The sequence below is a fragment of the Bactrocera oleae genome, chromosome X, assembly GCF_042242935.1.
Source record: "Bactrocera oleae isolate idBacOlea1 chromosome X, idBacOlea1, whole genome shotgun sequence".
In the NCBI taxonomy this organism is placed as follows: domain Eukaryota; kingdom Metazoa; phylum Arthropoda; class Insecta; order Diptera; family Tephritidae; genus Bactrocera; species Bactrocera oleae.
Genome location: NC_091541.1, coordinates 16,392,483 through 16,408,147, shown reverse-complemented (window position 1 = coordinate 16,408,147; position 15,665 = coordinate 16,392,483). Strand labels below are relative to the sequence as shown.

The 15,665-nt window shown below is 32.7% G+C and overlaps 1 protein-coding gene across 4 annotated transcripts in view; it reads left to right on the top strand.

The window, feature by feature from the left end:
- Positions 1–15,665, top strand: part of LOC106623764 (RNA-binding protein MEX3B) — a 680,038-nt gene that overhangs the window by 495,347 nt on the left and 169,026 nt on the right. The window contains exon 6 of one of the 4 annotated variants that reach the window (XR_011397400.1): positions 13,711–14,377. The exons of the other annotated variants lie outside the window; for them this stretch is intronic. The gene's annotated coding sequence lies outside the window, so the exon portion shown is untranslated. Of the gene's footprint in view, positions 1–13,710; positions 14,378–15,665 lie in introns of those variants that run through there. 4 annotated transcript variants of the gene reach the window in all.

The following is a 15,665-nucleotide window of genomic DNA, read 5'->3' as shown; positions in this document are numbered from 1 at the left end:
TGAATTAAATCCTGCTGAATTGCCAAAAAATTCGTTAATGCACTGGACATTATCTGGTACTCTGTCCAGATCAGAAAAGTCTCCCTGGTAACGTGGGTTAATTGTTTGCAATTGGGTATAAGCCAAATCTGCTGCTTTGTTACTAAGACTTTGTAAAAGTAGTGGAAGCTGACCTAATACTTCTAATATTAATTTTTTAATCTGTAGCTGAGTAACTTCGTCCAGGTTTCTTTTTGAGTTTCAATTGGGACTCTTTTTATTATTGTTTTGATTTGCTATTCAATAGGTTATGTTAGTATTTTCAATATAATTTTCTATTTATTTCCTTTAATTTGTAACTCCAAAATATTTGAAAAAACTAAATATAATTTATTTGATTATAGTATCGTTATGATCGCGCAATAACACAAAACAGTTATCACTTAAAGTTTCACAGTTTTTTTAACAATATGTCGATGTTGTATTGTACGTAATATTTTATATGTGAGTGTGTGAATGTGTGATAAATTTTGTGGTCCCCTTTATTATTTCTTATTTCTTTTGTTTCAACGCTTTTAATACCACTATGCTATGTGTACTTAATAGCGCAACCCCCGCAAATTTAGAAAATTTATCAAAAATAGTAGATATTAGCAATTAACAACAGCGTATAATATAGTCCATGTGCAAAGTACGCATTGAGTAAGTGGTGTTTCAGGTTTCTCAAATTTCACTTTGGGTGGGTGTTTATCATATTTGAGCGTAAGATAAACAATTGTTTATGATCTTTGTTATTTTTTCCTTCATACCAGAAAAATAGTAATTCCTTTCTAAATGTAATGTGGTTTCGTTTTTTCCTCTGTGGTTATTATTAATGTGATATTCGTTAAAAGTCCTTTCCTGCTCTTCTTCTGATCTGATGTCATGTTACTTTTTGGTGCAAAGTAAAACTTTGAACATTTGGCTTTGGGAGAAGAATTTTGAATACACGCTCTGTACTTTACGGAAAACTTCATCAGTTGTATATATTGCGGAAACTTTATTAGAAGGGCAAAATTTCGTAAAAATTTTATTATTTCATTTTCGCTAAATTGTGGTTTTCTAAAAGTATGTCTTTGTTTGTTCCTGAAGACATTTTCTAATGTCATCGGTGACCCTTGTTGACTTTCTTCTGGGATAAGTAAAAGGTTAATTCATTTAAAGGTTTCTCCGAAATCTCCACTTTTGAATCTATTTTTTCATTATACAAAAGGCTTTTTATAAATGATCTCAGTCGAATTCTTTTAACTTATGTCTCCATCTAAGGAGTTTGGAATTCAGCCCTTTCATGCTCATTACCCAGGTGGTCTGTAACTATCTTGAACGTGCTGCTAAATACGTGGGGTCTGAAGTAATTAATTGCCCAAACCATCGCAAGCAATTCTTTTCGATAGTGCTGTAGTTACTTTCATGTTTGCTTAGCGTTCTGCTTGTATAGCATATAGGCTTATCGCTGCCAATTGTTCCCTGTGATAAAGCTACGCCTAAGGCTACGATGATTGCATTGGCTTAGAAAAATCTGGAAATTGTAAAATTGGGTTATTGGTCAAGAGATTAAGTTCGAATGTTTTCAAGTTTTCGTCCGTCAGCTCTACTGAGAGTTTTATCAATTTTGCTAAATACTTTGTAAGTTTCTTACAATAACCTAATAGTCCAAGGAATGCTCCTATTTCCTTCGTTGACTTTGGGATGGGAAATTTATTTATGGCTACGATTTTATCGGTGTTCGATTTTATACCTTCTGTTGAAACGATATGCCCCAAGAAGGAAATTTCTTTCCTTAGAAACTGAGATTTGTCAATTTGAATTTTAAGGTTTGCCCTTTCTAAGCATCTAAATATTTCTCTAAGGGTCTGGAGGTGCTCTTGAAGTGAGGTTAAATAGGTAATGATGTCGTCGAGGTACGCAAATTTTTTTTTTTTCAATTAGGTCTTTTAAAACATTATCCAATTAGGTCTTTTAATACATTATCGAGGTTTTCAACCCAAATGGCAGTCTTATATACTCAAAGTGTCCCCCTTCCACCCTAAATGCAGTTTTTTGAATGTCTTTTGGGTTCATCTCGGTTGGGTTCCATCACCCAAATGACCAAATCTAATGTAGAGAAGAGTACGTTTCCCAAATTTATCAATATCTCTAATATTGTTAATTGGGTAGCGGTCTGAAATTTTCTTTTCATTTCATTTACGGTGATCGATTACTGACCGCCATTTTTTTTGCTACTGGCATCTGTTGACTTGGGCACTGCCCATACTGGTGAACTCCACGGCATAAAACTATGTCTAATTATTCCCTGTTCTAACATGTTTGAATTTGTTTGTTAACTTCCATCTTATGTATGTATGAGTATCGATAGGACTTCGTAAGGATCGTGTCATCTATTGTTGCTATCTTGTGTTTTAAAAAGTGTGCCCTTAAATGATTAACAAAGTTTAATTCATTTTGCCTTTTCTTTCTCAGTTAGGTGATCGGAGCGAATTAGTTCTTGAATTGCAGTGGTCTAGGAAGTTTCCTTCCTGAAACGGTTCTACCTTAATTGGCTGCTCCAAGAAAAGTACTTGGTCTTTGTTTGAAAAGTTTCTCACTTTAGGGTTGCTAAACCAGTTTTAAGCAGAGTATAAGCCTTCTGAAATTTTAATGCACGGTGTGAGCCGAGTTGGTGTTACGAAAATATCTCCATTTCTACTGCTAACCTTACTATTGCCTTGGAATGGTCTGGAATTGCTAGGTAGGTGTTCATACTCATCTATTTTGTACCTATGAAACACAGTTGTGATTAATATCGATTTACACTCTTCATGCATTTGCTCATTAATGAACGAGGCCCCTGTGCCTATTAAAAATCTTAGGGTCCTTTCGAAAGGTTGATGGATTTAATGAACCATAAAGTGTAACCGCGTTTGTTGATATCTAGGTATCTCTTGATTCCCAACTGTCCGTAAAAATTTCTGATAATGAAGGTGTGAACCTTACTTCTTTTTGGATTGGATTTAACTTACTAGGTTTAAAGATATTTTCGTATGGAAAAAATTTTGTTTTCTTCTTACTACTGCTTTTTGATTTTATGGAAGACGGGACATTTTTATACTCTCGCAACTTGTTGCTTTCACCTAACGGTTGTTTTTACCACCTAAAACTAATCGAGTTAGATATAGGGTTATATATATATAAATGTCCGTCCGTCTGTGCAAGCTGTAACTTGAGATATCTTTACGAAACTTGGTGCACATGTTTCTTGGTACCGTAAGACAGTTGGTGTTGCAGATGGGCGTAATCGGACCACTGCCACTCTCACAAAACGCCATTAATCAAAAACAAATAAATTGCCATAACTAAGCTCCACAACAAGACACAAGACTCTTATTTGGTAAACAGGATCACATAAGGGAGGAGCATCTGCTTTTTTTCTAACCACTTAAGCTATAATAACAAAATTCACTGAGAACAAATGCTTTTAGCACCTCTATCGACGGTGTGAAAATGGGTGAAATCGGGTGACAACCCCGCCCACTCCACATATAACGGTACTGTTAAAAACTACTAAAGCGCGATAAATCAAGCCAGAGATATTAAATTTTATCGCTGAGATGGTATAAGATGATTTTATAGGAACCACGTTCAAAATTAGATAGTGGTCGTAGGACCACCCACTTTTAGGTGAAAACCCATATCTTGGGATCTGCTGAAGTGCGAAAATCGGATTACAACCACGCCTATTTCCCATATCATCTATTTTCCCATCATTTTTAATTCCATCAGATCTTTTCACTTTCCAGTATGCAAATCAAGCAACAATGATTATATCGGCGTAAAACTTAGCGTGAATAATACGTTTAAAGTATACTACCTTGTGACCAAAAATTATCTAAATTGAACCAAAACTGCTCAAGCCCGTAGGTACTGAATATGTGGACCCCAGTGCCTATAGTTGACTTTTTACTGAAAATAGCGGTCAACAAGAACAAGGCGGCAAGATCTACAAAGAAATCTAAAACGAACGATTTGACTTTGCGAGAGTATAAAATGTTCGGTTACATCCGAACTTAGCCCTTCCTTACTTGTTTGTTTTTACTTCTATTGTGAGAGTACGCTGGTTCTGGGTTCTTCTTTCTCGTTTTTATATTTATATGTACAAGTATATGTATATACAGATATGTGTATGCAGGTAAAAGTTTTTTTTATCTTGGAAAAATGTATTAAAATTTTCTTATATTTCTCGTTTAATCTCTCCGAGATTTATATTTATGCATCCTCGCATTTGTATATTGTGCGACTAAAAAATAATTTTTAATTTACAACTTCGTCATTCATGCCTAGTATGTGGGCTGTAGGACCATGCATTTCCGCTTTTATGTTTACTAAAGTGATTAAAAGTTGTGTGTTATATGTTTTACAAATTTAATGGATATTTTTTCCAATAGACTTTGATAGTACTGTTTTTATTTACTTTCGGATAATTTTTACACTGATAACCAGTCAATGACCTTGCGGATTAAATTTTCTAAGCACAATTGGTACTACATATATTTATAACTATTACTATTAACTCGAGTCTTAATCGTCGTTTTTTTTTATTAATTTCTTAGGAAACTTTATTGAACGTTGGAGAGCGTCAATTCAAGGCCTTAGCGTATTTATGTGGTTATATATTTTTTTGTTAGTTATACCGCATTGCTAATATCTCAATCTTTGCATACATTTTAAATTCCAACTTTCATTTGCTTCCTTTTTTTATATTTTAATATTAACACAGGACCATAGAAGGACTCTTCACTATTTATTTTTGAGAAAATATGTGAATTTTTGGACATGAATTTTATTGCTAAATTTATGTTTTTCATTACCTAATCTCTCATAAAATTTTGGGCACTTTTATTTTTAACAACCTCATTCAATACTCACAGTTACGTACAATAGTGTACCCGTATAGATCATTCCTCCAGGTCCTTGACTTATTAGTCATCCCATGCCCGGTGGTTGGGTTTTGATTTCAATTTCCTTACGGAGTGTGGGTTATCGATTACTAGAGAAATAAAAATTCCACGGTTATGCCAGGATATAAACGGCAGTAAAACGACGACTGCACCAGATAAGGGGCCTCCCTTATCGACCAAAAAAATAATAAGGCAACTGCTACTTTTCATTTTGACATTCAAAAATATAACGATTTTATTCAATAATTAATATCTTCAGTTAACTTTGCTAGTCTAACAAAATATGAACATGCTTAATTTACAATAAAATAATGTGATTATATTTCATTTTACAATCTACCTTATTCAGCTGTTTGGTGCTCCACTTGTTGTCAGCATTTGTTTCTAGTTGTTCAACAGTTTGAACTTATTAGTTGGGTGTATTGATCGTGTACTGCTCTTGTTGTTAATGCACTCAGTTTCTACACATGCTGGATCATTGCCGCTGCCGTTCTTGCTGGTTTGGTTGGTTGTGTCGTCACCATTGCGGGTGGGCACATGACTCGTGCGAAAAACGGAATTGAAAGACGAGCTTAAGCCTTAACGTGATTATTCCATTAATTGAATCAACAGACTGACTTCATACAAGGTATTTTTGTGTACTCATTTCTAATTTTGCTTTTTCGTTCAATTTGATGTTGGATGCAAAATATTCAGTTCTGCAGTTAGCTAAATTTTATGCCAGAAATATGTGTAGGTTTGTATATATCTTTTTGTGTGGAATGTGACGAGTCAGTTAAATTACATGTAAGTGTGTTTGGCTACTGAATGTGGGATTCTCTTGGATCTTGTTTCTAATTCTGTATTTTTCTTTAATTTGATGTAATTCAATATCGGAATTAGTTTTAGTGATTTTGTTAATAATTTTAATTTGGTTTTTTTTTCTGTATAGATAAATTACAATTACAAATATTGCAATAGCTGCAATAATTGTTATACTTATTCCATATGAAACTTTTTTTGTGGAAGTAAAGTTCTTCTATTTCCTTTATATTTTCGAATCTTCCATATTCATCACACTTAATTTTATTTCTTTTTGTTGAAACGTGTTGTCAATTGAACTTAGGATTTTTCATAAAACTCTATTTTTTATTCACAAAATTGGTATTGAAAATTTGTATCTTCTAATTCGCAAAGTTTATCAGGTTATTATTGTTTAGGTGTCGTTTTGTGTAATTTTGATATATATGTTAATTTGCAGAACTTTTTTATAAATAGGGTATCATCATCTATTGTTACACTTTCAGTTTCATTATCTATTTTATATCAGTATGAGTTAGAAAATATACAGTCTTTATTTATTTCTAATTCCTTATGTAGAGAATTGTTTTTTAAATATAGCTTTTATTGTTAAAGTTTACTACAAGTTCATTTGGCTGATCGATTTCTATATAATTTTTGTTCGGTAATGCCGATATTAAGTTCAAGTCTGCAGTTTCATAACTTTTTGGTGTATTTATACAGATGAAAATAGTATTGACACGTTATTTTTTATTTGGTCTATCTTTTTTTCAATAAATTAAAGTTTATGTAAGCTATGGTAAAATATTGTTTCCCCGCTCTTTACAAATTGTGTTAAGTGCGTTTAAGTTTCTTCCTATCGTCTTCTATTATTTTTTAAGAGTATTCATGAACTTATTAAAATTACTGTTAATAATAATTTGTTTATTTGAGTTTTCTATTAAATTGTGGTTATTCTAGCTATTTACTTTAAAATATTCCCCGATTTCCTGTTTGTCTGCATCATCCATCAAACCGAATAACCAGTTGTATACCGATCCGATTCCATTAAACAGCCCTTTGTATCTATTTCCATTTTTGACATTTGTATGTGTTTTGTGAAACCTTTTAATATGTTTTGTATCTGTTTTGTTTTTACTATATGCGGTATAGTGTTTGTTTCAATCGCAATTTCTACTACTCTCAAGTGTATCATCGAAAAATCCAGTTGATCTGTAATCGGATTAAACGTCATCAAGCCTTTTGCTGTCGTTACCATCATCGGCAGTATAAATGTCAGTATTGCTGCCTGTAAAATTAAATGGGCGTATGATTGTTTTCTAAGTTTCTTTTTATAAATTGTGGCTCCTTATGTCTAACGCTTTTATTATTTCTAATAAACCCCTGTTTCCAGGTTTCTAAGTAATCTTCTCTCGTCGAGTTGTGTTTGGAAATAGTCTTAAATTTTGCAAGTTCTAATCGTTCCTTAATTATTTTATGGTCAATTTTGTTATTCTGTACTTCTAAGGGTGAAGATTTTATTGTGGTGTGATACGAATTATTGTAAAATTGAACGGCTTTCTGCATTTGGGTAACGATAGAGACTATTTTATCCAGATTTAATGTTCTTATGGGCTCAGTTAGTGTATTATGTAATCTTTCTATATTCGAATTTCGAGTATGACTATTTGGCTTTATAACATTAAATCCTAAGCCTTCTTTGGTCAGGATATCGCGAACGTTCTTCGAACGAACTCATTATATCGAAAATAACCTTTTTCATATGTCCTTTAATTGATAAAAATTCATTAACTTTACCAACCATTGTTTGACTGTTTCTATCGAATAAATGAAAATATGGTATGTTTTGACAATTTATCTATAAATATGATAAAAGACTATGTTGGGTGTTTCCGTAATTTGAAATTTCGCTTTGATAAGATTTCGGTCATATTTGCCTCCACTACATATGTCACAGTTATATATTATTTCGTGATTTTTTAATTTTATTTCATCGTAAGTTGGGATAATTTCTGAATTTTCTACTTTATTTTTATGAAAAAACGGTATCTGCCTCTTTAGTGCATATTCTTCTTCGGCATTACCGAACAAAATATGTTCTCACTGTATTAATAACATTTACACAATAAATATCTTACTTATCTACAAAAACACGTTTATTATTAAAGATTTTCTCTGATTCGTTTTTTTCGTTTCAACCAAAATAAATTGTTGTTTAAAACGGTTTACAACTGTGTCGAGCGTTGTGAAGTGGTTTTAAGAGTTTTTCTCTTGACTAACCACTGTTAAAGGAACTTCCAATGAAACTACTGTTTGATCTTGTTGCTCCCTAGTGTTTAAATTTTTAATATGTAACATCTCTTCTATAGTCATTTTCAAAGTGTTGGAATTAACCATATTTATTTCATCGTCTGCAATTCGACTTTTGACATTGGCCATTTTATTTCCTTTGCCGGCGATATAATCAATTTTTGCGTCGTATTTCCCTAATTGTACTAGCCAACGCTGTAGTCTGGGACTTACATCTTTGCAGAGTTATTTTTCTGCAATCACTTAAGCGGTTGGTGATCTGTTTTTAGTTCGAATTCTCTCCCGAACAAATAAGGTCTATAATACTTTACTCCCCACATAATCGCCAGTAATGTTCCCAAAGCGTATGAAACCGGGTGATCATCTAGTGTCAGGACTGCGCCAATAGCGAAGCTACTAGCATCGGTAATTAATTTAAATCTTTTGGTCAAAATTGGATATTTTTGAATGGTAATTTGGGTCATTTATATTAACTTTTGCATTCTTTTTCAAACATGCTACCATTGGGCTAGCGATTTTAGAATATTCCTTGATGAACTTTCTATAGAAACCTGGAATACCTAAGAAAGATTTTATTTGTTTTTAGGAAGTGGGCAACTTTAGTTTTTGTATAGGTTTCACCTTTTTTGGGTTTGGTTTTATTCCATTAGGCGTTATTATGTGGCCAGTCAGTTTCCTTTTGTAAGAATATTACATTTTGCAAATTGGGCCTTCAGCTTAGCTTCTTTCAACTTTTCGAAGATTTTTCTCATATTTTCTATATGCTCTGTCGAAGAAGTACCGAAAATCAGGATGTCATCTAATTAGATGACACATATTTTGTTTACATAGTCTGGGAGTACTGAATTCATAAGATGCTGGAACGTCGACGAAGCATTTTTACGGCCAAATGGCATCCTCAAAACTTCTTTATGACCCAGTGGGGTAGAAAATGCAGTTTTCTTCCTGTCATTTTTATCTAATAGTATTTCATGAAATCTCTTGACCAGGTCAATAGAGGAAAAATATTGTGCTCTGCCTAATTTGTCCATGATACCATCAATACTAGGTATCTGGACTTTATCACTTACTGTAAGTTCATTTATTTTTCGATAATCGATGACGATACGCTATCGTTGAGCTCCCGATCTATCTACCTACTTAGGGACTACCCACAAAGGACTGTTATCAGCAGAATTGCTTTCTTTTATTATATTATGATCTAGCATTTAATTTATTTGCCTTTGAATTTTCAATTCGTGAGCCTGTGGGTACCTATAGATCTTTGAATATACTAGAGGATTCCATCCACGCGTTGCTGTGGCTAAGGTATACATTAATTACATACTATTCAATACAGTAAAATTGTATTTATGAAATGAAACCAAAACGTTAATTCCAATACAAGAATGACCAAGCGGATCTATTCCAAAGTTGAAAATGATTAATACTAATTTCCATCGATTTCGATCCAACAAATCATCAGAAGTTACCAAAAATCGATATTAAGCTGCGAACTTACCGTGATTAACAAACACTTATTAGCAAACAACAAACTTCTTAGTCTTTAAAACAAAACCAACTTTATCAAAAACTTAATAAAATTATTGTTAGCGCTATGTTAGGTTGTGTGTCAGATTACCAAAGATTACTTAATAGGTTATGCGAAGTTTGTATACTGCGTTCTGAAATCTAACACATAGTATATATTTATATTTTATTATTATTAAATACTTACATTAAAATGAAATCAACACTGGTATTATAAATATTATCGTCAAAGTCGGTACATTTAACTGTGGCGAGTAATTTTCAAAATTTAGTAAATTAGTGCGATATAATTTAATTAGTTAACCACATTTCCGAACAAACGATGCTCTTTCAATATAGTCTATGCCTGTGAATGACGATGACATTCCTTATACGCGTTTTTTAAAATATGCAAAATTAGATGTAAAAATTTTGGCCTATTATAGTTTGGTAGTTTTTGTTGTAAAAATCAATCACTTTCCATGAGAAAGTGTCTGAGACTTTAAATTCTTTAGGCATGGGGATAATTATTTTGTGCGTTACTTGATTTATGCCATTTATAGTTCTGTACCAAAGGGGTCTTTTGTTTGGAACAATGGTTTTTGAGGATATCTGGTTTAATTAAACTTGTATCGGAACCGGTATCTATGAGGCATATAATTTTCTTAACACTAATTGTTAATGTCATTGAGGGCAATCTGCAGGTGGAGGCGGTTTGGTAAAATTTACGTCTTCCTGTACATTACCCACCTCCATCGGCTGATAGCTTCTGGATGAATCAGACTTGCTCTGCCTATTGTTTCGAATGTCAGCACTTATATATGAGTTAGACCTTGTTTGTAAGGAATTATACAAATTATTACGTATAGGGGCTTGGCAACGTTAATCTTAATTATTTTGATTCGCAAATCGTCTATTTGTCTATTTCTATATTAGACTTGCTATTTTCAATACGATTTTGTTTATTTGTCACATCATTAGGAAAAAGTTTTGATTTCTGTAACTATATGAAGTAGCTCGTTTTTCATCTAATTACCTAAGTTTTTAGTAACTGTTATACATCTCTAATAAGGTGTCAATTTCATCTTAATGAGTTTGGTAACTTCCGTCGATCTTTTCTAAAAATATTTCTCTAAGATCTCTGTCTACATTTACAGGTGTGTATATTAAAGGCTTTGCTTTATCAATTTCATACAATTCATTAATTTTATAACTAAAGCTTAAGAAGAAATCAAAGAGTTCTCTTAAATTATTATTCGTTATTTCTCTTCACTGGTTGAATTTTTGTCCATTCGTTTCCTGCGGTTGTAATTTCTGATTCAATCGCTGCTTCACGTCAGACCAGTTGCTGCGATTTATCAACTGTTGAACGCATCTTCCTGCAATTTCCCGGTCACGAATATTTGAGTTACAAATTCTTCTACATGGAGCCTATTGTTGCATAAGGCAAATCCTCTGTTTACAGCGTTGATAAATGCAAGTACATTTTCACGTTTTGCTCCACCGTACTTATTAGTTTGTCATCACTAAGAGCGAGATGTTACCCTGGTTGTTGTAGTTGCATTTACTGCTGCATCTGTGCTTGATGTTGCTGCAATGCGTTAATGCTTGTGTCCTTTTTTCATAAATTCACTAATTCATTACTAACAATTTGTTCACTCTTGTTCACTTTTTGGTGTTCTTTTAAAGTTTAAAACAGAAATGGAACTAAAAGAAGAGATTAAGTTTTACCGTGTTTATTCTATTAATTGAATCTTCAGATAGACTTCTTACAAGCTATTTTTGTATACTTATTCCTAATTTTGTCTTTTTGTTCAATTGATGTTGGATGCAAAATATGCAACCATCATTGCCGGATCCCATCTGAATTGGTATCGTTGAAAAATTATTGTGGATGTCCTGGTGGAACCCTTCTCCTTGTTCATCGCTAACCGCACCCAAATTTTTGGGAAGGAAGTTGAAATGTAAGTGGATGAAGTGAGTTTTAAGGAATATGCGACAGCAAATTTTGGAATGGTGCTCGAGTTATTCTTTTACAAGTTTTTCGTAGGTTTCTATTTATCTGTTTCTTAATAACTCAGAAACAATCGTTTTAAACGACTTTCACGCAGCCAATTCAACATTATTTAATGTTTGATGGAATTTCTCATCTTTCAGTTTTTTTTTTGATTTTGAGGTCCAACAAATATGCCTTCTTTAAGCTTCTCTTCGTTAAGCTTAGGATAGTTTTTTTAAGGTATTTTAAGGCATCTTTGTCTTTATCTAATGCTCATTTTCATCAGTCCAAGCTTAATATATATAGGAGGTAACAAAACTGTTTTGAGATCAATGACGGCTTCTTCACGTTAGCCTGGCCTGGAATAAATTGAACTCTCTAAGGCCACTCTTTTACTTTATAATGGCTTGCTGTTGTCCTACTGTCCCAAAGACACAGAAAACAGCAATACTTAGTAAATCCACTCTGAAGTCCCAGTAACAATCCTATGATTTTTAGGTCACCATATACTTGCCACTTATAAACATCATAGTTTATTGAATTTAGAATCTGTGACATGTTTCTTTCATATCAACTGCTGCCATTATGAAGTAAAGCCACCTTCAAACTATGAATAAAAGCCACTCGTGCAGATTATGGGCAAAGCCCAATCTTTCCATAAGACCATTTGTGATAAACGTTTTAAAAATGGTTACCTTCGATTTCAATGTGAAGTAGGATTTACTAATTAAGCTAACTAACTATTGCTAGTTAGATATTTTACGGTACTAATATTGATTTACATAAACTTTGTGGACTCTTGGTGGTGGTTTGACCCCTGCACCCCTTGCCTACAATACTTTTAAAAAGTGACCTTTTTCGGTTGACTTTTAAAACACTAGCATCCTAATACAAGTATATTATGAACACAAAATGCTTTAGTGCATGCTGTAATTTAATATAACTTGATATTATTAAAAAAAAAATCATAACTCAAAAATCCTACATGTTAGGAATTTTTTACTATTTTTACTTTTCGGTTTTAGCAACTCAAAATTGACAAAAAACTTCCTTTATCATCACAGTCAGAAAATGACTGTAAACTAGTCTAATCCATGGCATTTCACTTTTTGTAAGGATATTAGTATCACTTATGCCATTTTGCGCTATAGTTTGATATGTTTTAATATGCTCAATAGAACTTTTAATTGAATTTAACTTGAGTAATTTTTCTAAATAAGTAATTTATAACAAATAGTCCGTTCAGCTTAGACAAAACAATGAGAGTAAAGTTACATAAATTCGAAACAAGCCGAAACGATTGGTGAGATCGTTTAAAATATAATTACTAGTAAAATTTCAATGTTCCCTATTTATCGCCTGTATGGAATTCTATTCAAGGTCAAAGGTCAAAAATATAATTTTCTTGCGATTTTTTGTGATTTTCAGTAAAACGGTAAGTTTTATCATAAAAATATCTCAGAAAATTGTAGATTATAAAATTATCTTAAAAAAAATGTATTAATATTTCCTTTTTCCTACGAGCCACTGTTTCGGAGATATAACGATTCAAATATTTAGAAAAGTTGTAATCTTTATAATATGCATGAGTACGCTTCGTATATACATCTCAAGAGTTGTAATACAGTAGAACCTAGATAAGTTAAAGTCCAAGGGAAACACAAAATATTTTAAGTTAAAGAGGTTTTAAGTTATCAAGGGTCTATGTTAAGGATAGGTTTATATAGAAGTAGTACATATGTATGTATGTTCCCTTGTTTCTTTTTTTACTCTAATGTGTCAGAAGGATTGGTTCAATAAAATAAGTGATGTTAGATTTCTTTTTGAACTAATTTTAACCCAGTTTTGTCACACAGTAGGTGACTAAGCTATGTTTCCAGGACACTGATCAAAAACTAATGATTATGATCCAAGTAAGTTGTTGTTTCAAATACAATTATTGTTGTTGGTGAAAAGGTAGACTTACTCTTATTACTTACTGCTCGAGCTCCAGCTGAGAAAACTATTTTCTTCTTAAAACCCGAAAAAGCTAAACATCAATCGCAAATGTATTCATCACAAAATGTATATACTTTTAATTTATAATAAGTAGATATGCATGTTGCGTTAAAAATACTAATAGTAAAAAACAAGTTAAATTAGCTTGTCTTCCTCTAACTTCAGATGCTGCTCATCAACATCTTCTTCGCATATATTATCAAGTTCAAGGGTGGCTTGGTAATCAGCTAGACCCTACAGACTGGGGTTAGAAATTGGTCAACAATACTCTGGAGCCAGTTCAAACTTTACTTCCACCTGCGGAGAACAAACTGCTGAACACTACTTTTTGTAAATGCAAAAAGGGATGCAGTGCTAAATTTGGTTACAAAACTTTTGGTTGGACTGTTTTGTTCTATGGCATGTACAAATGGTCAAGGCCGGTCATGCTCTAATGTTGAATCACCAACAGTGGAGGATTCGTTTGATTCCAATGAGGGGACATGCGGTACATCGCTATTTATGCAATTTACTTGCAGCCTGCATAAAGATGAAGAACAAGAACAAGAAGAAAAGCAATAAGGAAAACAAGAATATGATCAAGAAAAAGAAAAAGAATTTGACAGCTACGAATCAGACGAATATCCTAAAAGTATCACCACTTTGTTTTAAATAACATCGCTCTTATCATTTGCAGTCTTTGCCAATTTTCGATATTTTGAAATAATTTCAAATTAAACAGGATCATAACGGACAGTTTGAATAGGCCTACTGGGGAAACCTAGTTAAAAAAACGCGCTGTATAATTTCGTAATGTACAATTTTGATTAAAGATATTTTTATGATAAAACTATTTGCATATTTGGGTCTACTATAATTGAATTGTGTATGTTACCATAGAATCGACTGTGTTAAGGTGATTGGTGATATCTTCTTGGTCAGTATTATCATTTGTACCAAAAACATATTTACATGCATCGCCTACTATGTTTATTAGTCCCCTTTTTTGTTTACTTGTAGGTGTTATTGTTTTTAATTTACTTAGTAGAGTATCAACATCAACTTGATTTTGTATATATATTCTTTGATTCTCGCTGAAAATATTAGTGCGTCATCAATTATTACTATCGGATCAAGGTAGATTGGTCGGGTGTTGTTAAAACAATGAGAAGGTGCAGGTTCGACAGCGAACAATTTGTAGGAATTTATCAAGGAGTTCACCACATATGCACGAGAAACAAATAACATTTCTCGCTTTTATAACAGCGGTGAATCTATAAACATACGCTCTCTTAACATAACCAAACGGCGAATATTGAAGAGAATATAATATGTATGCCAAACTGGGAATGTTGATATGCCATTTGAAATATATTCCCTTTTATTGAACTATTATTTATTATTTTTTAAATTATTTTATATTATATATCAAAATACTTTTAAATTATTACTAATAAAGTATTTTGATATATTTCTTAAAATATTTCATTAATTGTACTTGACACCATTATGGAGTCATAAAAGTACAGAATTGTGTTTTGCCGTTGGTATTTCACATTCATGCTTCAATTTTTCTTTTCAAATGCATGTGTAAACATATGTAACAGGACATACATATATTATGTCGTTTACACATTTGTATGTATTTTTATGTAGATATGTACACTCATTACTTCATGTGAAATCTCCGTTGACACATTTTTTGCTTTTATGTCAAAGAGTCAATCTGTCGAAGAACTGACGCGACGACAAAGCGTCACAACATTGTGTTGTTGGTAGAAAATCCGAGATTGTGTGTGTATGGCACACACTCTTATAAACATACATCGCATATGGGCAAGTGCAAAGTCAATGTGTGTACAAAAAATTCGAACGTACTTACGTAAATTCTTTGACAAATACAGTCTATTTATTCGTTTCACTTCTCACTCACCTTTTTCACTTTAAAGTAAAAACACGGCGTATACAAAAGGGTAGCACGGGCGGAATATCTCGGACGTCTCGTCGGTTTGATCGCTAACGAAAAAAGGAGGCGTTTTGTCCTCTGTTAGCCCCTTTTGAAGGTTGAGTTGTGTAGAATTGTGTGATGTGATGTGTATGTGTGGGTGTCTGTGGGGTGTGATGTCTGCGTGGTGTGATGG